Source organism: Mustelus asterias, chromosome 3 (genome assembly GCF_964213995.1).
Source record: "Mustelus asterias chromosome 3, sMusAst1.hap1.1, whole genome shotgun sequence".
NCBI classification, from domain to species: Eukaryota; Metazoa; Chordata; class Chondrichthyes; order Carcharhiniformes; family Triakidae; genus Mustelus; species Mustelus asterias.
Genome location: NC_135803.1, coordinates 28,052,320 through 28,075,328, shown reverse-complemented (window position 1 = coordinate 28,075,328; position 23,009 = coordinate 28,052,320). Strand labels below are relative to the sequence as shown.

Here is a 23,009-nt window from a genome sequence, read left to right as displayed (position 1 = left end):
TCAAGTTGAGTTTAATTATTTGTAACTAAATCAGTTATCCCGTCAGTAATTATTCTAGCGCAGCATTATTGTAATACAAGTGGTTCTCTATTTAAAGAGTCAAGCTTCACGTTGGATCGATTATATTACAGATTCATCACAAACGTCACAGCAGTCAATTAGCTCACTATTTACCATATCAAATGATCCTGTTTATTCCTCATACTTCTGTTCTACATTGCACGTATAAAAGCTTTAACATGAATTGCTTTAACTTGAGAAAGTTAAAAGTGCAATGAGGAAATGAGCTGATAAACCGACTTAACAATTTTCATACCATACGCTGTCATTTTGTCTAGTAAGACTTAGTTTCCTCGACCTTCAACTTTGCACAGAAAACCCTTTTATCGCCAGGCATGATTATCAAGGTAACATTCAGGACAGATGTTATCAGAAGCCATGGATAAGGTTAGAAAACAGGGAGCAAGAGATACGAGTTAGTCAACACTAAAATTGAAATTAGAATAATTGTTATTGGATGGTATGCAGAACATGGAATGGTTTGATCCCCGGTGATCTGTTATGAAAGCAGTTACCTGGCCATCAAATAACCCTGTTCCTGAAGTATTCTGTTTTCTTTCCTAGTGTTCCAAACTGTTCTTGACATGAAGCCAAGTAAAACAAAACAGCTGATTCTGCATTAACAAAGCCACTCATCCTTTTTTACTGGTGCTATTTCCAACACCAGTTTTTCAATAATTTGGCTATATAACTAAAGCAGAAATATCCATTGCCATTGACCAATAAAGATGATGAATTTAAGATCATAAAAATAAAACAAAAGATTAGGAGAATGCTGACAGCATAATAATATTATCTAATAATAATATTAGGACCCAAAATTCCTTAAAAGTCACAATGGTGAAAGTATCCATAATAGTGTTTAAAAAGCAAGTGGATAAAGATATGATAAAGAACATTTTTAAAAGGGGAATAGTAGTACTAGCTGAAAGCCAGCACAAACAGCAGGGTGAATGGCTTCATTCTGTGCAGTAAAATTCTACATGTGCAAAGGTTGCAACAAGGGTCGTGCTTGCACTTTTAAACACCAGGGAACTATATATGCTACATATACAGCAAGGCACATATTGGAGCAGGAACAGCACAAAGTATACAGTCAGCATCATAAAATGACTAAAATTGTCATTTACAATAGAAAGGTCACATATGAAGAATGAAACCGTATCCTAAATTTGATTCAGTAGCTGGCTGAAAAGCCAAGCATTTTGGAACAGGTGAAAGTCAAAGTTTACACAACAGGAATCATGGTTTGTTAATTTTCATGAATAAAGTTGCTCTTATCTAAATTTCAGCTTTATATCTGTTATCTTTTGACAAAAATACTAAGAAACAGATTAAAATAAACAAGACATATTGAGTCTGGACATTTAGAACACAATAGCTACACCAGATGGCACAATTTAAAAGCAACTCCCATGGGCTCGTAGCACTAAGCATTTTCTAATTGTAGTCCAATGACTAATGTGCTTATTTCAGAATGTCAACGAATTGAAGCTGCTCAAGAGAGTGAACACAGCAAGGGAGCACAAGGGAAGGACATTTTTGTATTTATTAAGGTGAATGTCAAGGACAATAGATATAACATGACAAAGATTAAAGGTATATAGAAAACAAAGATTTGACAAATGCAGGGCCACAAACCATCTGCTTCCATGTCAAAATATGAACCAGTTTAACATATTGTCACCCCTCTCATTTGCAATCAAGTGGCAAAATAGGTTTGCAAGCAATAGGAGAACCTGGAGGAATAAATAACTTGAACAATATAAGTTCAATTCCATATTCTAAATTATACTGCCTTGTGCAGACCATGAAATCTTCTTTGGAGATACTTTGGTATTATATTATAGCTCACTCAGGTCCCAGGTGCCCTCTAGAGGGCACACCATTTCCATCTCACTTCCAGAAACTTGTCCATTTAGTCCCCACAAGCAAGGGCAAATTTAATTCAGTGTTTGGACTAATTGATTAGTTTGAATTGCAGTGACAAATTTTGGCACATGCAGCAGCACGTTGTGGGCATTTAAGAAACAACAAACTTACGAATCTTGAATTACAGAGTCAGAGATTTGCAGCATGGAAACAGGCCCTTCAGCCCAACTTGTCCATGCTGCCCCCTTTCTCTTAAACCACTAAGCTAGTCCCAATTTCTCGCATTTGGCCCATATCCCTCTGTACCCATCTTACCCATGTAACTGTCTAAACACTTTTTAAAAGACAAAATTGTATTCGACTCTACTACTACCACCTCTGGCAGCTTGTTCCAGACACTCACCACCCTTTGTGAAAAAATTGCCCCTCTGGACTCTTTTGTATCTCGCCCCCTCACCTCAAATCTACAACCTCTAGTTTTAGACTCCCCTACCTTTGGGAAAAGATATCTAGTTGATCTATGCCCCTCGGTTATTTTATAGATCTCTATAAGATCACCCCTCAGCCTTCTACGCTCCAGAGAAAAAAGTCCCAGTCTATCCAGCCTCTCCTCAAACCATCAAGTCCCATCAGCATCCTAGTAACTCTTTTCTGCACTCTTTCTAGTTTAATAATATCCTTTCTATAATAGGGTGACCAGAACTGTACACAGTTGATGTTTTTGGCAGAGGGAAGAACATTGGCCAGAGTAACAGAAACTATTCTCTTTAAAAGTGTCTAGGATCTTTAACACTCACCTAAGCTACATAAACTGGCATACCAGATTTCATTTCAATATCTAACTTAAAGGACGGCAAATCCAACAACATAGCAAAGATTAGAGAGCGAGTGCTGCAGGGCTTGAATACAACGTTTACCTCGGGAACGATTAACACTTCCAACAAATAACCAAGTGAATGATTGGAATATTTAAAATTCAATGCTTGTGCTAGTATGTTGAGGGGTGGAGTTTTGAATCGTTAAGCTGGACAACCCAAAGTTGGAAGCATCAAATACAAGTAGGTGCAACATCAAGACATTGTCTGACAGCAGTAAAAGTATATAAGAACACTCAGATAAAGCCCCCAATCTAATATCAAGACTAAAACAATACATCGCCATTTTAAGAAAATCTACCAATCTCTTGGGGAATATATCTGCCCAGTTGCCGCATCTGAGACACCCCACGTCTTTCCTGTCTGAAGCGGAGGGGAAGTCTCCAGATATCAAAGCCCAAGTTTTCTTATTGGGATTGGAGAATGAATGGAGCATACATACACGGAAGCATTTGACAACCCACTGATCAATGGGTAATAAATTCCATATTCCTATTCAAATGAATTGAGCTGTGCCACCGGCCGGCTATCCACAATCGGGCCTGCAGATGGGCGAGAGAAAACTGCAGCTTGAAGCGTAAAGAAGCCACGTTTCGACGTCGGCCGAATGAATTAAGCACGCGCGTGCTTAATTCAGCTTTTAGAAATAAAATTCCCCGTCGTAAAAAGGCCAAAATCAATTATCACAACTGTGCATTCACCAGAACAGCACATGCCACTTACCCCTGGTTAAAAATACAATTTAAGGCAATAAGGCGCTACTTCCTTTTGCGGGCGCATGGACTAAAAGACCGGAACTGTGACCCGGGAAGCAATTCAAATCACTTCCAAATGATCATTAATTCTAAATGCACCATCCTTACATTGGAGGCGGTGTTTCATCTTGAGCCTGATAAAGGGACTTCCCCCTCCCCCTCCCAATTGAAATCTCTAATTATACAGTGGTTGGACTTGCAGATAGAAGCAATGAAAGAAAGCTCGAGTCTTCTACCGAGAGAGTGAATGTAGCCTCCCAAACAGAATGTGATTTTGTTTCATATTAAAATGGAGCAAAAGTATGTACTTCAAAAACAGATTTCACCATTCGAAATGGTAACTAAACATTACGTGGCTTTAGCAATGGCTCTCCATTCTAAATAGTGTAGTATTTTTACACCAGGAAATTCCTGGATCCCTTTTCCAAATCGTACAAGCCAGAAGAAGAAAATGCAACGGACTTGGGCATTTCCAAAGGACGTTTGAAACGGTGCCTAGACATAAAATTGATGCACAGGGTGTTACTAGCAATTTGGTCAGCATGGTTTAAAAAGTTGACCGAAAAAAGTGAAAATACTCAGTAATGATGTTTTATACGTTGGAGCAATGCAAGTATTGATATGATGTGGAGATGCGGGCGTTGGACTGGGGTAAAAACACAGTAAGGGTTTTAACAACACCAGGTTAAAGTCCAACAGGTTTATTTGGTAGCAAATGCCGTTTGGTAGCTAATGGCATTTGCTACCAAATAAACCTGTTGGACTTTAACTTGGTGGTGTTAAAACTCTTACAGTATTGATGTTCCCATGGGTCAAAACTGAGACAATGGCTCATTATTTATCTAATTAAAAGCAGTATACATTTGAAATCATAGATCATAGAAATCATAGAAACCCTACAGTGCGGAAGGAGGCCATTCGGCCCATCGAGTCTGCACCGACCACAATCCCACCCCATATCTACCCGCTAATCCCTCTAACCTACGCATCTCAGGACTCTAAGGGGCAATTTTTAACCTGGCCAATCAACCTAACCCACACATCTTTGGACTGTAGGAGGAAACCAGAGCACCCGGAGGAAACCCACGCAGACACCAGGAGAATGTGCAAACTCCACACAGACAGTGACCTGAGCCAGGAATCGAACCCGGGATCCTGGAGCTGTGAAGCAGCAGTGCTAACCACTGTGCTACCATGCTGCCCTTTTTCCAAACTGTCACCTTTTTCCAAATTACTATGACATTTGTGACAAATGCTAGGCAATGAGTATCTCCAACTAGAGAGAATATAACCAGCCTCTCATTGACATTCAATGCCATTACTATCGCTGAACCCCCCACTATCAATATTCTGACCACAAAACAACTGGACTAGACACCTTGGCTGCAAGACAGGGTCAAAGGTGGGAATTCTGCAGTGAGCAACTTGACTTCTTGATTCTCCAAAGCTTGTCCATCGACACAGCACAAGCCAGAAACACGATAGAATGCTCTTCACTTGCTTAGATAAGTGCAGCTCCAACCACACAACAAGCTCAACACCAGCCAGGACAAAGCAACCATTTGGTCTGTTCCCCTTCCACCAATATTAACAAACCTGACCATTGACACTGCAGCAACTTATCAAAGCTCTTTTGGCAGCACATTCTAAACTAGCAGCCTCCATCACTTAGAAGGACACGGGGCAACAGATGTGTGGGGAGACCACCGCTTGCAGGTTTCCCTCCAGTCTACACCCCATTCTGACATGGAACTATCACTGTTGCTCCTTCACTGCGACCGAATTAAAATCTGAGAACTCCCATCCTAACAGCATTGCAGATGTACCTGAACCACAAGGACTGCAGCGGTTCAGGAAAGTGGCTCACCACCATCTTCTCCAGGGCAATTAGCGATGGGCAACAAAGATTATGCTTAATCAGCCCCCATCCCATAAAATAATAAAAAAAACTGACGGAACTGGGGAGGCAGTGGCATAGTGGTATTGTCACTGGACTAGTAATCCAGAGAACCACAGCAAGATCTAGGGACCTGGGTTCACCTTCTCACCTGGATATAAAAGAGCCTTATTTCCAGGGTCTTTCTTATGGATATGTCTTGGCCACCATATTTTCTTTAACTACTTTGAAAAGCAGGTTATCAAGTTATTTATGACATTGTTGCTTGAGGAACCTGCTGGTGCATTGCTTAACACTTTAAAAAAAGTAATACATGGCTATGGCATGCCCCAGGACATCCTGTCGTTGCGAAAATTGGAAACGTGTTCTTTCACATCCCCAGTTTTTATTTCCGTGTTCTAATGAAGTTGCATAGAGAATCAACAATTGTAATGTGGAGAAAATCAATTATGACATTCAAATGACATCAGAAACATCTTCCAAAAGTAACTTCACCAAAATGTTTGGGGGGGGGGGGGGAATAAAATTGATCACAAGAACAGTTTATGTAGAAACTCAAAGAAATGCACATTTTCTTCAACCACAACACAAATAAGTTGTATGCATTTGCAATTCCAAGCTAATACACCTGAGTTTTAACAGTGGGGACAACTTCGTATTGGAAATGTTATGTTCCAGTTTTTGCTACTTAGATCCAGCTCACAATACTGAACATCTGGTGTGACCCAGCAGCTTACAGGTGCAGTGTCCTTCCCATGACCAGCCTTCACCCAATTTGATTTGATTTATTATTGTCACATGTATTAGTATGCAGTGAAAAGCATTGTTTCTTGTGCGCTATACAAAGCATACCATTCATAGAGAAGGAAAGTAGAGTGCAAAATGTACACTGTGCAACTCAATATTATCTTAAAATTACAGGGGAATTACAGAATCAAATTAAAACAGGAGGACAGTTGATTCACTTGGATTAGACTGGATAAAGTCGTGGCGATTTGGGGTAGATTTTGAGGGATGGGAGCGGTCAGTAATGGAGGGGTAGAGTCTGACCCTCACTCATACTGACCTTGCTGCCCAAGTTACTGAGCTTCAGGCCGGTTACCCAGGGCCCAGGAACCGCCTCACAGCATCGAGGCCGGTAACCCGGGGCCAGCAGCCCGGCACCGAGCCGGTAACCAGGGCCCGGAGCCCCGCATCGAGCCGGTAACAAGAGTCCGAGGTCCCGAGCGGGGAGCCGGTGCCTGAGCTATCCCCCCGCTGCCGCCTCCTTACCTCAGCACCGCTCACAGGAACAGAGTGAGCGACCTTCAGCTGCTCCCAGCAACAGAGTCGCCCCACACACACACATCACATCTGGCAGCAGCACCGGAAAGGGCGGGACTAGGGCAGAGACAGAATCCAGATCAGCTTCTAGACTGAGAATCCAGATCAGCCTCTAGAGTGAGAGAGAGAATCCAGATCAGCCTCTAGAGTGAGAGAGAATCCAGATCAGCCACTAGAGTGAGAGAGAATCCAGATCAGCCTCTAGACTGAGAGAGAGAATCCAGATCAGCCTCTAGAGTGAGAGAGAATCCAGATCAGCTTCTAGACTGAGAGAGAGAATCCAGATCAGCCTCTAGAGTGAGAGAGAATCCAGAACAGCCTCTAGACTGAGAGAGAGAGAATCCAGATCAGCCACTAGGGTGAGAGAGAATCCAGATCAGCCTCTAGAGTGAGAGAGAATCCAGATCAGCCTCTAGAGTAAGAGAGAGAATCCAGATCAGCTTCTAGACTGAGAAAGAGAATCCAGATCAGCTTCTATACTGAGAGAGAGAATCCAGATCAGCTTCTAGAGTGAGAGAGAGAATCCAGATCATCTTCTAGACTGAGAGAGGGAATCCAAATCAGCCTCTAGACTGAAAGAGAAACCAGATCAGCTTCTAGACTGAGAGAGAGAATCCAGATCAGCTTCTAGACTGAGAGAGAGAATCCAGATCAGCCTCTAGACTGAGAGAATCCAGATCAGCCTCTAGACTGAGAGAGAGAATCCAGATCAGCTTCTAGAGTGAGAGAGAGAATCCAGATCAGCTTCTAGACTGAGAGAGAGAATCCAGATCAGCCTCTAGAGTGAGAGAGAATCCAGATCAGCCTCTAGACTGAGAGAGAGAATCCAGATCAGCCACTAGGGTGAGAGAGAGAATCCAGATCCGCCTCTAGAGTGAGAGAGAATCCAGATCAGCCTCTAGAGTGAGAGAGAGAATCCAGATCAGCTTCTAGACTGAGAGAGAGAATCCAGATCAGCTCCTATACTGAGAGAGATAATCCAGATCAGCTTCTAGAGTGACAGAGAGAATCCAGATCATCTTCTAGACTGAGAGAGGGAATCCAAATCAGCCTCTAGAGTGAGAGAGAATCCAGATCAGCTTCTAGACTGAGAGAGAGAATCCAGATCAGCTTCTAGACTGAGAGAGAATCCAGATCAGCCTCTAGACTGAGAGAATCCAGATCAGCCTCTAGACTGAGAGAGAGAATCCAGATCAGCTTCTAGAGTGAGAGAGAGAATCCAGATCAGCTTCTAGAGAGAGAGGAAATCCGGATCAGCTTCTAGAGTTAGAGAGAGAATCCAGATCAGCCTCTAGACTGAGAAAGAATCCAGATCAGCCTCTAGACTGAGAGAGAGAATACAGATCAGCCTCTAGACTGAGAGAGAATCCAGATCAGCCTCTAGACTGAGAGAGAGAATCCAGATCAGCTTCTAGACTGAAAGAGAGAATCCAGATCAGCTTCTAGACTGAGAGAGAGAATCCAGATCAGCCTCTAGACTGAGAGAGAGAATCCAGATAAGCTTCTAGACTGAGAGAGAGAATCCAGATCAGCCTCTAGACTGAGAGAGAATCCAGATCAGCCTCTAGACCGAGAGAGAGAATCCAGATCAGCTTCTAGACTGAAAGAGAGAATCCAGATCAGCTTCTAGAGTGAGAGAGAGAATCCAGATCAGCTTCTAGAGTGAGAGAGAGATTCAAGACCAGCCTATAGACTGAGAGAGAGAATCCAGATCAGCCTCTAGACTGAAGAGAGAATCCAGATCAACCTCTAGACTGAGCGAGAAAATCCATATCAGCCTCTAGACTGAGAGAGAGAATCCAGATCAGCCTATAGACTGAGAGAGAGAATCCAGATCAGCTTCTAGAGTGAGAGAGAGAATCCAGATCAGCTTCTAGACTGAGCGAGATAATCCAGATCAGCCTCTAGACTGAGAATCCAGATCAACCTCTAGACTGAGAGAGAATCCATATCAGCATCAAGACTGAGAGAGCGAGAGAGAGAGAGAATCCATATCAGCCTCTACACTGAGAGAGAGAGAGAATCTAGATCAGCCTATAGACTGAGAGAGAGAGAATCAAGATCAGCCTCGAGACAGAGAGAGAGATGATGTAGATCTGTTACTAGACAGAGAGAGAAAATCCAGGTCAGCTTCTAGGCTGAGAGAGAATCTAGGTCAGCTTCTAGATTGAGAGAGAGAGAGAGAAAGTCCAGATCAGCTCCTATACCCAGAGAGAGAGAGAGAATCCAGATCAGCGTCTTTTCTGAGAGAGGGAGAATCCAGATCAGTTTCTAGGCTGAGAGAGAATCCAGGCCAACTTCTAGATTGAGAGAGAGAGAGAATCCGAATCAACTTCTAGACTGAGAGAGAGAGAGAGAATCCAGATCAGCATCTAGACTGAGAGAGAGAGAACCCAGATCAGCATCTAGACTGAGAGAGAGAATCCAGATCAGCCTCCAGACAGAGAGAGAGAGAGAATCCAGATCAGCAGCTGGACTGAAAGAATCCAGATCAGCCTCTAGACTGAGAGAGAGAATCCAGATCAGCCTCTATATTAAGAGAGAGAGAGAATCCAGATTAGCTTCTATTCGGAGAGAGGGAGAATCCAGATCAGTTTCTAGGCTGAGAGAATCTACCCAGCTTCTAGATTGAGAGAGAGAATCCAGATCAGTTTCTGTACTGAGAGAGAGAATCCAGATCAGCTTCTATTCTGAGAGAGAGAATCTAGATCAGCATCTAGACTGAAAGAGAGAGAGAGAATCCAAATCAACTTCTAGACTGAGAGAGAGAGAGAATCCAGATCAGCATCTAGACTGAGAGAGAATCCAGATCAGCCTCTAGACTGAGAGAGAATCCAGATCAGCATCTAGACTGAGAGAGAGAATCCAGATCAGCATCTAGACTGAGAGAGAGAATCCAGATCAGCCTCCAGACAGAGAGAGAGAGAGAATCCAGATCAGCCTCAAGACTGAGAGAGAGAGAATCCAGATCAGCCTCTAGACTAAGAGAGAGAATCCAGATCAGCCTCTAGACTGAGAGAGAGAATCCAGATCAGCTTCTATTCTGAGAGAGGGAGAATCCAGATCAGTTTCTAGGCTGAGAGGGAATCCACCCAGCTTCTAGATTGAGAGAGAGAGAGAGAATCCATATCAGCTTCTGTACTGAGAGAGAGAATCCAGATCAGCTTCTATTCTGAGAGAGAGAATCTAGATCAGCATCTAAATTGAAAGAGAGAGAGAGAATCCGAATCAACTTCTAGACTGAGAGAGAGAGAATCCAGATCAGCATCTAGACTGAGAGAGAATCCAGATCAGCCTCCAGACAGAGAGAGAGAGAATCCAGATCAGCCTCTGGAGAGAGAGAGAGAGAGAATCCAGATCCACCTCTAGACTGAGAGAGAGAATCCAGATCAGCATCTAGACTGAGAGAGAAATATCGCAACTAATGCATCCACTATCTCTGCTGCCACCTCCTTTAATACCTTAGGGTGCAGGTCATTAGGTCCTCATCTAAACCAGATTCTTATCTTGTTCCAGGTCACATTCTCATTGGAATCCAAATCTAGTTATGGATCCTCATCTAAATCCAGATCCAGATACAAATCCAGATACCAAATTTAGATATAGGTCCAAATCCAATTTGCGCACTGATAGAATTCACATGAGCAGGTACCCTTCTCCACCCTCTGACAGAGCTCATTTCCTCCTTACATACCTTTTATCCCATTAATTTATTCAATACCTTCTCTCTCGTGATCGTCACTGCACCAAGTTCCTCTGTATTAACTGCAGTTTTTGGAAATTCTTTACTGTTCTCTACCGTTTAGTGCCTCTGCTTTCTCTGTGTTCCCCATTATTACCTCACCAGTATCGTCCTCTAAAGAGCCAACATTTACTTTAGCTGTTCTCTTTTTATATACTTATCGAAGCTTTTTGTATGAGTGTTTATGTTTTCTATTAGTTTCCTTTCGTAGTTCATCTTAGCGCTTTTGATTTTATTCAGAGTAGCCTTTTGCTGAACCTTAAAGTTCTCCCAATCCTCCAGCTTACCACGAGTTTTTGCAGCTTGGTATGCCCTAGATTTTTGCCTTTATGTCCCCTTTGACTTCCTTAATTAGCCATGGAACATTTTTCTTCCTTTTATAATTCTTCTTCCTCTCAGGAATATACTTTAATTGAGAGGTATTTAATATCTCCCTCATCATCACCATTGTTCCTCAAATGTCCTACCCTCAATTATTTGTGCCCAGTCTACTTGGGCCAACTCTTTCCTCAGGTCTGTATAATTACCTCTGCCCAATGCTAAAACTCTAGTGTGGCACTTTGTTTGCTCTCACTCAATCTGAGTTTCAAATTCTAGCATGCTGTGATCACTCTTTCCAAGAGGATCTTTAAAGGCAAGACTATCAGCCCTTCTTTGTTACATAATACTAAATCTAATATAGCCTGCTCCCTGATTGGTTCCATAACGTATTGCTTTCATACACGCTATGAAATCTTCCTCCAGGCTACCCTTGCTAATTTGATCAATCCAGTCAATATGCATGTTAAAATCACCTTTGATTACCATTGTGTCCTTCTCACAAGCCCTCATTATTTATACTATACCCCAGTTTGGAAGTATTGCTCCGGGGCTTGTAAATTACTCCTACCAAGGAGTTTTTTTCCTTTGGTTTTTATTTCCATTCAGATCGATTCAACATGCCCATAGTGCCAATATCAACAGCCTTGATGTCACCGATAAAGCAACTCCACCTCCTGTTCCATCCTATCTATCTTTTCAGAATACTGAGTACACTTGGACATTCAACTCCCAGTCCCAGTCCTCCTGTAACCATGTTTCAGTAATCCTCACCAAATCATGCCCATTTGTCTCTATTTGTGCTCATCTAAACCCAGATTCAGGTCCTCATCTAAACCAGATTCTTATCTTGTTCCAGGTCACATTCTCATTGGAATCCAAATCTAGTTATGGATCCTCATCTAAATCCAGATCCCAGATACAAATCCAGATCCAAATTTAGATACAGTTCCAAATCCAATTTGCCCACTGATAGAATTCACATGAGCAGGTACCCTTCTCCACCCTCTGACAGAGCTAATTTCCTCCTCTAAAGGCAGAGCTCACATGGCCCAGGCCCTTCTCCCCCTGATAGACCTCACCTGGCCTATGCCTCTTCCTCCTCCTGCAGAAACCCTTACCTTGATAAGGCTCACATGACAATGTGGAAAATCCCAACTACATAATCTGTCCATGAACAGCAGGACAAATCCAATCCATCCAATCATCTCTCCTTCAGTCTACTGTTAATCATCAGCAAAGTGCAGAAAGGGCTATCAAGTGACACAGAAGCAATAACCTGCTCAGCGATGCTCTGTTTAGGGTACCAGGACTGTCTGGATCCTGATCTCATTGGTCCAAATATGGACAAAAGAGTTGAAGAAGTGAGAGTGCCTGCCCTTGACATCAAGGCAGTATCTGAATGAACATAACATCAAGGAACCCGAGCTCCTTGGGATGTGATTGGGAGACAGGGGCAAAACTCTACTGGTTGGAGTCATAGCTGACTCATTTGTGACCAAATGAAGATGGTTATGGTTGTTGGAGGCCCCAGGACATCACTGCAGGAGTTCTCCAGAACAATATCCTCGGCCCATCTTCAGCTTCTTCATCAATGACCTTGCGTCCATCATATGGTGAGGAGTTTGATGATGATTCACAGTATCCAGTACCATTCATGACTCCTCTGATATAGAAGCAGTCTATGTCCATATTCATAGAATCATAGATTTGTAGAATCCCTACAGTGCAGAAGGAGGCCATTTGGCCCATCGAGTCTGCACCGACCACAAATCCCACCCAGGCCCTATCCCCATAACCCCATGTATTTACCCTGTTAATCCCCCTGGCACTAAGGGTCAATTTAGCATGGCCAATCAACCTAACCTATACAGCAAGACCTAAACAACATTCAGATTTGGGCTGAGAGGTGACAAGTAACAGTAGTGCCACACAAGTGCCAGGTATTTACCATCCACAACAAGAGGAAATCTCTTCATAACATTCATAAACGTTACCACTGTCAAATCCCCCACCATCTATGGTAATCCAATTGTAATCCTGGGGGTTACCATTGAGTAGAAACTGAACTGGACCAATCATAAAGATTGTGGCTACAAAATGCATGTTCGAAGCTGGGGATTCTGCAGTGAGTAACTCACCTCTTGCCTCCCAAACTCTGTTTAACATCTACAAGGCACAAGTCATGAATAAATAGAACTCCAACAACCCCCAAAGTGCTTGACATTATCCATACTGAAACAGCCTGCTTGATCTGCACCCCATTCACCAAATTAAACATTCCCTTCACCACTGATGCACCATAGCAGCTTGGTGTACCATATACAAGACGCAGTGCAGAAGCTCAACAAGGTTCTTTCGATGGCACCTTTCAAACCTATGACCTCAGCCATGAGAATAAGGCAGCAGGTGCTAGATTTAATCTAGGCTAATACCAAACTGCTTTGTCAAAAGTGCCAGCTCTCAGAATGGATGTTAAATCAAGACTTTTCTGAGTGTTCAGGATGAAGCAAAAGATTTTATGATATGATTAGGAGATAAACAAGTGAGTTGACTCACCCTCAGTCTTGGCAAGCATTTACCCTTAACCAACACCAAAGGAGATTAACAAGTTATTTGATGTGCTCATATTTGCACAGTATTTTCCCCATAGCAATAACTACACTTCTTCAAAAGTTCACTGATTCATTGGCTGTAAAGTATTTTGAGATGTGAGAATTTGAAAGGTTATTTAAATGTAAATTCTTTCCATTATTTCTTGTATGCAAGTACAATATAAATGGTATCGAGGACAGTGCTATGATTAAGTGTACAATGTTGGGTTAGCTATATTAACCATATCTTCGACATCTGCAGTTGTCGGAATACCTTCGGCCGGTACCTACGCAGCTGCAATGCTGCTTCTGGAACAGCGACAGACCCAGCCTCTCCCTCCTCCGCAGGTCAGCTGGGGAGTCCTCCTGAGATCTGTTTGATTAGCCAGTAATTCAGCAGACTAAGGGTTTCTCACTCAAAGGAATATGGAGATTTCACAATGGTCATCCAAGTCATGTGCACTTTCTCCATGATGATTTCAAAACAGATGTTTATCTACTGTCCAGGACTAGCTTTGGTTTCAGGACTAATAATGGCCTGACCATTAGCTTTTGAAAGAGTTACCATCCATGCAGAGGATCTTGTGTCGGGAAGTCATTGTCTGGGCAGATCCTCTGATTCCGCTAGAGTGGTGAGCTTATCAACAAGCAAATGATATCCATTGTTTTTTTTTAAAATTCATTTTTATGGGATGTGGGCGTCGCTGCCTGGGCCAGCATTTATTACCCATCCCTAACTGTCCTCCATTTCAGAGAGCATTTGAGAGTCAACCACATTGCTGTGGGCCTGGAGTCACATGAAGGCCAGACCAAATAAAGATGGCAGATTTCCTTCCCTAAAGGACATTAGTGAACCAGATGGGTTTTTACGACAATCGACAATGGTTTCACGGTCATCATTAGAGTTTTAATTCCAGATGTTTTTACTGAATTCAAATTGCTGTGGTCCCCAGGGCATTACGAGCCTCATGGTTTCGTGATTATAACGTCCTTACAATTGGGTGTGTGCTTCTTTTGTTCCTTTAACTCCTGTTGATAGCATTCAGAACAAAGGGCCAAGCCTGATCTTTTGACTCGTAGCAGAAAGTCTTGGGTTCAGCAGAAAGTCCATTTAAAAATAGCAACAAAAAATAAAGCCTGATGTACACACTTTGGATTTATTTCCTGTCTTATTGACATAACAATTCTCAATTTCCTCTGAAATTAGAGAATACTTGATTGTTTAACGAAATCAGACCATTTGCCCTTAATATTGAATTCTATGAACCAAATATACAACAGAATAGAAATGTAATTCAAAAGCATAACAGAATCGAAGAGTTAAAGCCTACAGCATGAGCATCAGAATCAATTTCTGGCATTCTTGACAAAAGCAAATTACTGCGGAAGCTGGAATCTGAAACCAAACGAAAAAATGCTGGAAAATCTTAGCAGGTCTCCCACTTTCTATACCTTTTGGTTTTGACAAAGGGTCATCTAGAATCAAAACATCAGCTCTTTTCTCTCCTTACAGATGCTGCCAGACCTGCTGAGATTTTCCAGCATTTTCTCTTTTGGTTTCAGACATTATTGAATTTAGTGGAGACATTAAGCAGATTGCAGCTTCAGGAACAGACTTTTATATCTTTATGCTGGCTTCAGACATTTTCAAAAGCTTTGCAAAATATTCCTTTAATTCAGTTACACAAATTAAATATAATAATTTCTGCTGCATGTTCTGACTACTATTTGCACTTTGATCCTAATTTATTTTTAGATGATTGCCTCAGATTATTTAGATTTAAGAAAATGTGCGGGTTAGGTTGATTGGCCATGATAAATTGCCTCTTAACGTCAGGGGGATTAGGAGGGTAAATATGTGGGGCTACGAGGATAGGACAGGACTTGCATGGAATTGTTGTTGGTGCAGGCTCAATGGGCCAAATGGCCTCCTTCTGCACTGTAGATTCTATGATTCTATGAACAGCAGAAATGCAAGAAGGAACATCAAGACAATTGTTGCAAACTACAACCCAAACATGTTTATAGAACCCAAGGAAGCCCTTTCGGGGACGGGAGGAGTGTGAGTCTCTATCCCGTTTTAGGTTCAATATATTCAGTTCCACACTTTAATAGAAAATCATCCATTTAGAGATTCTACCAGCACTTATTGGATAGATGATGGGTGGGAGCAGGAGTAAGCATAATACATTAGTTGCTTATCAACAGAAACTCTTGCTGGTTTGGAATTTGGCCACAGTGACTCAGCAATCTGTAAAGTCTGTTCTGATACTCTATCTTTTTGTAAAAGATTATTCAAGCAAACTCCAAGAATTCTACATCCATTGAATGAAAAGTGTCTATCCCTTCTCACAGGCTCGCACATTGTTACTTATCAGAATGCTGCAGGTTAGTTCATCTGAAGGGTATAGGCTACTAACCAGGGTCATGGTAGATTTTATAGTTGAGCAAACATTTATTCCTCTCAAGTCAGAGACTCAAATTCACGAAATTGTTCACCTGAGTTGGCTCAATTGGTAAATATGATGTGGAACTGACTTACAAAAAGTTCCAACCAAAAGCATAACTGAATTCTAACGGTTAAAAAAGCTAATGCAGGACCATCAGAATCAATGTCTAGCATTATTGAATTTAGTTATTATAATAATTATGCACCTCCCACCTCACCATTTATAGAATCCTAGAATCCCTACAGTGCAGAAGGAGGCCATTCAACCCATGGAGCCTGCATCGACAACAATCCCACCCAGGCCCCACCCCTGCAACCCCATACATTTACCCTGCTAATTCCCTTGACACAAATGGACAATTTACTGTGGCCAATCCATCTAACTCGCATATTTTTGGACTGTGGGAGGAAACCGGAGCACCCGGAGGAAATCCATGCAGACACGGGGAGAAATTCCACACAGACAGTGACCCAAGCCGGGAATCGAACCCGGATCCCTAGCGCTGTGAGGCAGCAGTGCTAACCACTGTGCCACACAACGAAGCTTCTGAAGTGGGAGGGGGGATTGGTAAAGTTGCACGGACAAGATACCTTTCAAAATCCCAACTACGCTGACGCAGTATTACGATGGGGCAGGCAGGACCTCAAACAGGAAGCCCCATGCCTTAATGGCCACTTAAGGGCCTTTTGGCACCCAGCTCCAGCCAACTCTTAGGCTCGTGGGTACCTGATGATGTGGGGGTGTGGAGGGGTGGTGGTGGGAAGTGGGAAACTGAAAATGTCACTCTCAATCTCAGGCGAGAAGCAGGGCTGCCTCAATCGAAGGCCCTTTCAGACTCTGGGGCACCCTCCCCTCAGGGACCTGGGGGCTGTGGCCCTACCTCCCCCACCGGCCTTTCCCCAGCCACTGAGATTGTCTCCCTCTTAGAGCCCCAAGGGCAACACCAACCCTCCCCTCTCTGACACTCCTGGGATTTCCCTGAAATGTGGTCCTGGGACTTAAGCTCAGCCACAGCGCTACACTACCTCTTCCGGGCACTGTAGCGCACTGTCTGGAGGGGCGGAAGAGCTGCCATCCAAACTGTATGGGCAGAAGTCTAGCCTCTGCCAATCAATACTCAATTGAGCATAAAATGGCAGTGGGCTCGTCACAGTTGGCAGGGATGTGAAAATTCATGCCTAGGTTTCATCTGTGCTGCATTGAATAATCTCAGTTAGTTTGGCAGCAGGCATACAACTATCCACTCCACTTGGATGAATGAAGGAAAATCTTGTGGTGTTCTCTGCTGATCAATTTTCTCCTGTTGGAAGTATGCATGGAGCTATTGATTGGGGACAAAATGGTCCTTTACAATGATGCCCTCCAGAGTTGAAATGCCTGTCAATACGACAGATCAGGTTCATACGGGGAACTTAGCAAGATAGAAAACATGGACTTCTGCCTGTGGAACATAGTTCGGGAGAATAAAAGTGGGTGAAGTAGTGGTGGAGGGGAAGCAATTTAAATAATTTAGGAAGTACAATTATTGTACAAAAATGTTTTTAATGACAATTGTACTGATTTCCAATGGGACACATGCACAATGCATTGGAATAATTGATACTGCACCATGCTATTGCATTGTGTCAGCATTGTACTGCTTGCACTGATGATAATGAGGTGAAACTGTTCCTGTTCTCTCTTCCTATCAATAACAATATCATTATAGTTCAGACAGTTACATTATGGAACCAAATTGAAGGAGCAAGGCTTTGAGTTCATCCCATAACTACCAGTTTTCTTGCTTGAAGTTAAGAGAGCTAAATTGACAAATAGTCCATTCAAGCAATAGATAAGCCAGGCATCACCATGTTATGTCTGTTAAATTCACCAATGATTGAAAAAGAACCAGTAAACATTGAAAGCTCTTCCTCAGATTTTATGTCTCGACCTTCTCAGAGATAAAACTTTATTGATTATCATCCACTATAGCACTTCAAGTACTGGAAGAGAATTTAGTTCTCCTGATTACAGAGAGCATATGGAAAAGGTGGTGGAATTCATATTTTCTACATACAGTCTACATACATTTTATTGAAATCTGACTGTGCATTTGGAGCAAGCCAAATTAGCACAACTTTCGTATGCTAACCTGAAAAATGTAACTTTTGATTTTTTTCACAATGACAGCTGGAAATTTTGTACAAATTTCTGTATGACTTCTCATTTATGAAAGGCAAGAATATGACCCCACCCCACCAGAATTATTTGCCAAATTTATAATAATATAACCTACACCAAAATTCAATTGCCACATCATAATTATCAAGACTATTGTATTACCATGTGTTCAATTGCTGAACTCCTCTTTAGTACTATGCTAAATAAGAGTACTTATTGCGAAGTATCCTATTTAAAAAAAAAATTAGACATACAATAAATCTTGCATTAACTTTTGCTGGGTAATTACATTGGCAGATACTTTGGGACAAAATTCTCGAAATGTTTCATTCTGCCTGCATTTATCTTTGCATCTCTACTTTTCTTATCCTTCCCCCCACCTGTCCCCCACCTTTCAATTTATATCAGGGGCTGTTTTTGATAAAATGGAGATTAACAGTGATTGAATAGAACTGTTTCTAACAACAACTTGCATTCATTTGGTGCCTTCAATAAAAGTGCTTTACAGGAGCATTATCAAATAAAAAATTAACAAGGTCAAATAAGGAAACATTAGGGCAAGTGACCGAAAGATTGGTCAAAGAGTTAGTTTTTTAAGAAGTATCAGAAAGGAGGAGAGAAAGGTCGAGAGGAGGAGAGGTTCAGGGAAGGAATTCCGGAGCTTAGGGATAGGCAGATTAAAGCATGACCTTCAATGGTGGATCAGTGAAAATCAGAATGCGGAAAAAAACACAGTATGGATATCTCAACATGTTGTATGTCAGGAGGAGCTTACAGAGATTGGGAGGAGTGAGGCCATGGAATGACTTGAAAATAAAGATGAGAATTTTTATGATCTAGATATTGCTGGATCAGGAGTCAGTATAGCTAGTGAGCAAATCATTGGTGGCTGAACAGGACTTGGTGCAAGTTAGAAAATAAGGACAGAATTTTGGTGAGATGAAACTTGTGGAAGGCAGAAAATGGATGAATGGCCAGGAGATGATTGGAATAAAAACAGAAATTGATAGAACGACTCAGCAAGTCATGGAACATCTGTGGAGAAATAAACAGTGTTTTGGTCTGAAACATTAAGCGTTTTGCTTTCTCCAAAGATGCTCCACAAATCAGCCATGATCAAAATGAATGGCGGAGCAGGCTCGAAGGGCTAAATGGCCTACTCCTGCCTCTAGTTTCTATGTTTCTAACTATGTTTCTATGCTGCCAGAACTGTTGAGTATTTCCAGCATTTTCTGTTTTTATTTCAGATGTCCAGCATCTGTAGTATTTTGCTTTTGTGGAAGCATTGGAATAGTCAAGTCTAAAGCTGACAAAGAAATGGATGAGGTTTCAGCAGCAGGTGAGGTGAAGCAGGGCTGGAGATCACTGATGTTATGGTGGAAGAAGACCATCTTCGAGGTCCAGTGAATATATGGTCAGAAACACGGCGCAGGACAGAAATGCAACATCACAGTTGTAAATTGTCCGGTTCAACCTCAGATAGTTGCCAAGGAGGGGAATAGAGTCGGTGTCTAGTGAATGGAATTTGTGGCGGGGGCGAGAGACAATGGACAGGATTTTCTGGCCACGCCCCAAGGCCAGCAAATCCTGTTTGAGGTCAGGGGACCCTTGCATGGTCCGTGTCCCGCCCACTACAACTCTTGGGGCGGGCAGGCCCGTAAAATTCCGCCCAATGACTTTGGTCTTTCCAATATTTAGTTACAGGAAATTTCTGCTCATTAAAGAATGAATGTCAGATAAACAGTGTGACAAATCAGAAACTGTGGCAGGGTGAAGAGGTGGGGTGTCAGCAGCATATATGTGGACATTGATGCTACACTTTTGGATTATGTGGTCGAGAGGTAGCATTTAGATGAAACGTAGGAAGGGGCTAAAGTTAGATCTGTGAGGGACACTGGAAGTAATGGTGCAGGAGTAGGAAGAGATGATTCTGTGACTTCAGATTAGAAAAGGATGGAACCAGGCAAGGGCAATCGTACCAAGCTTAATGACAGAGGAGAGGCATTGGAAGAGAATGGTGTGGTTAACCATATCAAAGGTTGCATGCAAATTGAGAAGGATGAGGTGGGAGACACACACGGTCACAGTCACATAGGATGCCATTTGTGATTTTAATCAGGGCTGTTTCAGTATTACAGCTGAGGCAGAAACTTGATTGGAGGGATTCAAACTTGGAATTGTTGGAAAGACAAGCATGGGTTTTGGAGGTAACAACATATTCAAGGATATTTTGTTACCTCCAAACATATTCAAACATATTGAAGAGGAAATGGAGTTTAGATATTAGATGGTCTTGTTCAAGGACAGGTGGGTCAAGGGGGCATTTTTTGAGGAAGGGAGATAACGATGGTAAATTTGAAGGAGAAGGAGCCACTACCCGAGGGATGAAAACTACTCTATTAATTAAAAAAGTCGACTTCAGAAAAGCTAAACAAAAAGTATCAATTTGAAAACAAATGGCTTCTTGCCAGCCTGTTACACACCCTGGGTTTGGTATTTCCTGATAACGAGTGGGCTGCTAATTACTTTTGTTGAGTCATGAAATGAAAAAACTCATTTTTTTTAAGTGCCAGGCTCTCCCTATATCCATTAACATGGAACATCAATTTATTGCTGTATATGAGAACCATTGCAGTAACATTGCTATCCTCATTAAATTATTTTAAAAACAATTTGATTAAGCTTACTTCGGGTCGTGAACTATTGATTTGAGTGACTAGGCATAATTACACCATGAAAATATGACATGTTCCCTTAAAAAGAGACCACTTTAGTACATTATCTAACAATAAGGTGGGCTAGGGAAGGGGAAGGGAGTTGCAGAGGCAGCTGAACTGATGGTCTCGATCTTAGTGACAAAGAAATCCATGAGTCCCTCCTACTTGATAGAGGAGGCAAGGTAATGGGAATTCAGAAGATGGTTTGTCATGGAGGAAAAATTCCTTGGGTGACCTTTGCATTCCAGGACTATCTGGAAATAGCGAGTATCTTTTACAGAAAATAGCAGGACCCAATTGTGCTTTTTGCGGCCCAGCTAGATCTGACGATGACTGGCTAAATCAATTGTCCATCACAGATATTCAAGTCCCCGTGGACTTACGGAAGCATGGGCAGTACCAGGGAAAATGGTGAGAGACAGTAATGGTTTAATTGAAGATAGTGTGATTGAGCAGATTAGTAGCTGTAGACGTGTTGTGGCAAATGGAGAGCCAAATGCTAGACAGCTGGGAATTTGAAAGTGCCATATTGTAAGTGACATGGAGGTGAGATTTCTTTGTGGAGAGGAGAGGGGAACACAGTTGGGAAATGATTGGAAGGGGAAAAGGGGATGGAAATGATTCGGGTAAGTGATCATAAATGGTCCTTTCGGTGATTGACACAATGGGAATAGAGAGATCATGCAATATAATTTAAAATTAAAAAGGGATTGGAGAGAGTAAGTAAATGAGACTCACGGTCATTTTGACTCTGTGTTATGGTGTAAAATGGATCATGTTGATTCAGTCACCCATTAAACTTCCCTTCTAAAAGTTAGAAGTGATGTAAAATGTGCAATTGACTTGTTTTACACTCTCGCGGACAGAATTATGTCTAGTGTTCAGTTTTTCAGTATTCTAGAACAAAAGGACAGAGGCAGAAGATTAAATCCAAGAGATTTAGGCCAGTGGCTAGAATATACATTTATACAGGAGGTCGTGAAGCACGTAACAGGAGTAAGTCATAGAGAATCATAGAAACCCTACAGTGCAGAAGGAGGTCATTCGGCCCATCGAGTCTGCACCGACCACAATCCCACCCAGGCCCTACCCCCACATATTTACCCGCTAATCCCTCTAACCTACGCATCTCAGGACTCTAAGGGGCAATTTTTAACCTGGCCAATCAACCTAACCCGCACATCTTTGGACTGTGGGAGGAAACCGGAGCACCCGGAGGAAACCCACGCAGACACGAGGAGAATGTGCAAACTCCACACAGACAGTGACCCGAGCCGGGAATCGAACCCAGGACCCTGGAGCTGTGAAGCAGCAGTGCTAACCACTGTGCCACCGTGCCGCCCTAAAGCAAAGATCATGTTAGCATGTAAGAATAACTTGGAAAACTGGTGGTAGTATTTTGCAAAGATGGGCAACCACCAAGTAGATTAACGAGTGAATGATTTATTAAGGTAAGTAACTATTTACAAAGAGTGATATAAAGGCTATCTCCTCCATGACTCCAGACTCCAAACTACGCAATAAAAAACCGTGCTCAGCTCAATGATTTGCATGCTCTGGCCCGATTGACCAAATGGGTCACATGACCTTCTATGAGCTTGGCCCTTAAAGGCAAGCCACATCCCTCCCCCTTTAAGCTCCCGATTAACACATTTTAATAACAATTGAACTATTTGCAATGCTTTACAACAAATGGATCTCAAACACAATAATTATCTCTTTTGAGGGGTCAAAATGAACTAAGAGACTGGATGACTCTAATGCCCATTTAAGCTATTCAAAGGCTTCTTTTTGATGCTCTTTCCAATACCAGCTCTGGTGCTCCTTGAGTGATGTGTGGAAGTGTGCCAACTCTGGAAGAAGATTACAATAAATCTCCCATAATAGCTCACCATTCTTAAAAAAAATTCAATTCCGAGACATTTCTGGGGGCCGGTGCTTACTTAATTGCTTTTATCTTCTCCACAGGGTGCAGCCCTTTTGAGTCAACTTTAAACACTAAGTACATTACGTTGGGAGTGGAATGTTAATTTCTCCCTTTTTAACCTCACTCTGCCCTTCCTAAATCTCTTTAAAACTTCTTCAAGATTTGCCAGGCATTCCTGTTTGGATCCTCCTGTAATTAATACATCATCTAGATAGACAATAGCCTCAGTAGGTCATAGAGGTTTACAGCATGGGAATAGGCCCTTCGGCCCAACTTGTCATGTCGCCCAGTTTTTACCATTAGGCTAGTCCCAATTGCC

General features: G+C 42.2%; 1 protein-coding gene across 3 annotated transcripts in view; it reads right to left on the bottom strand.

Annotated features, from left to right (window-relative positions):
* LOC144488545 (transferrin receptor protein 1-like) overlaps positions 1-6,821 on the bottom strand; it is a 48,691-nt gene extending 41,870 nt beyond the window's left edge. Inside the window, exon 1 of one of the 3 annotated variants that reach the window (XM_078206607.1) lies at positions 6,732-6,821. The gene's annotated coding sequence lies outside the window, so the exon portion shown is untranslated. Of the gene's footprint in view, positions 1-3,530; positions 3,601-6,525; positions 6,642-6,731 lie in introns of those variants that run through there. The other 2 variants (XM_078206614.1, XM_078206620.1) reach the window with 2 other exon arrangements.
* Between the last annotated feature and the right edge of the window lie 16,188 nt (positions 6,822-23,009).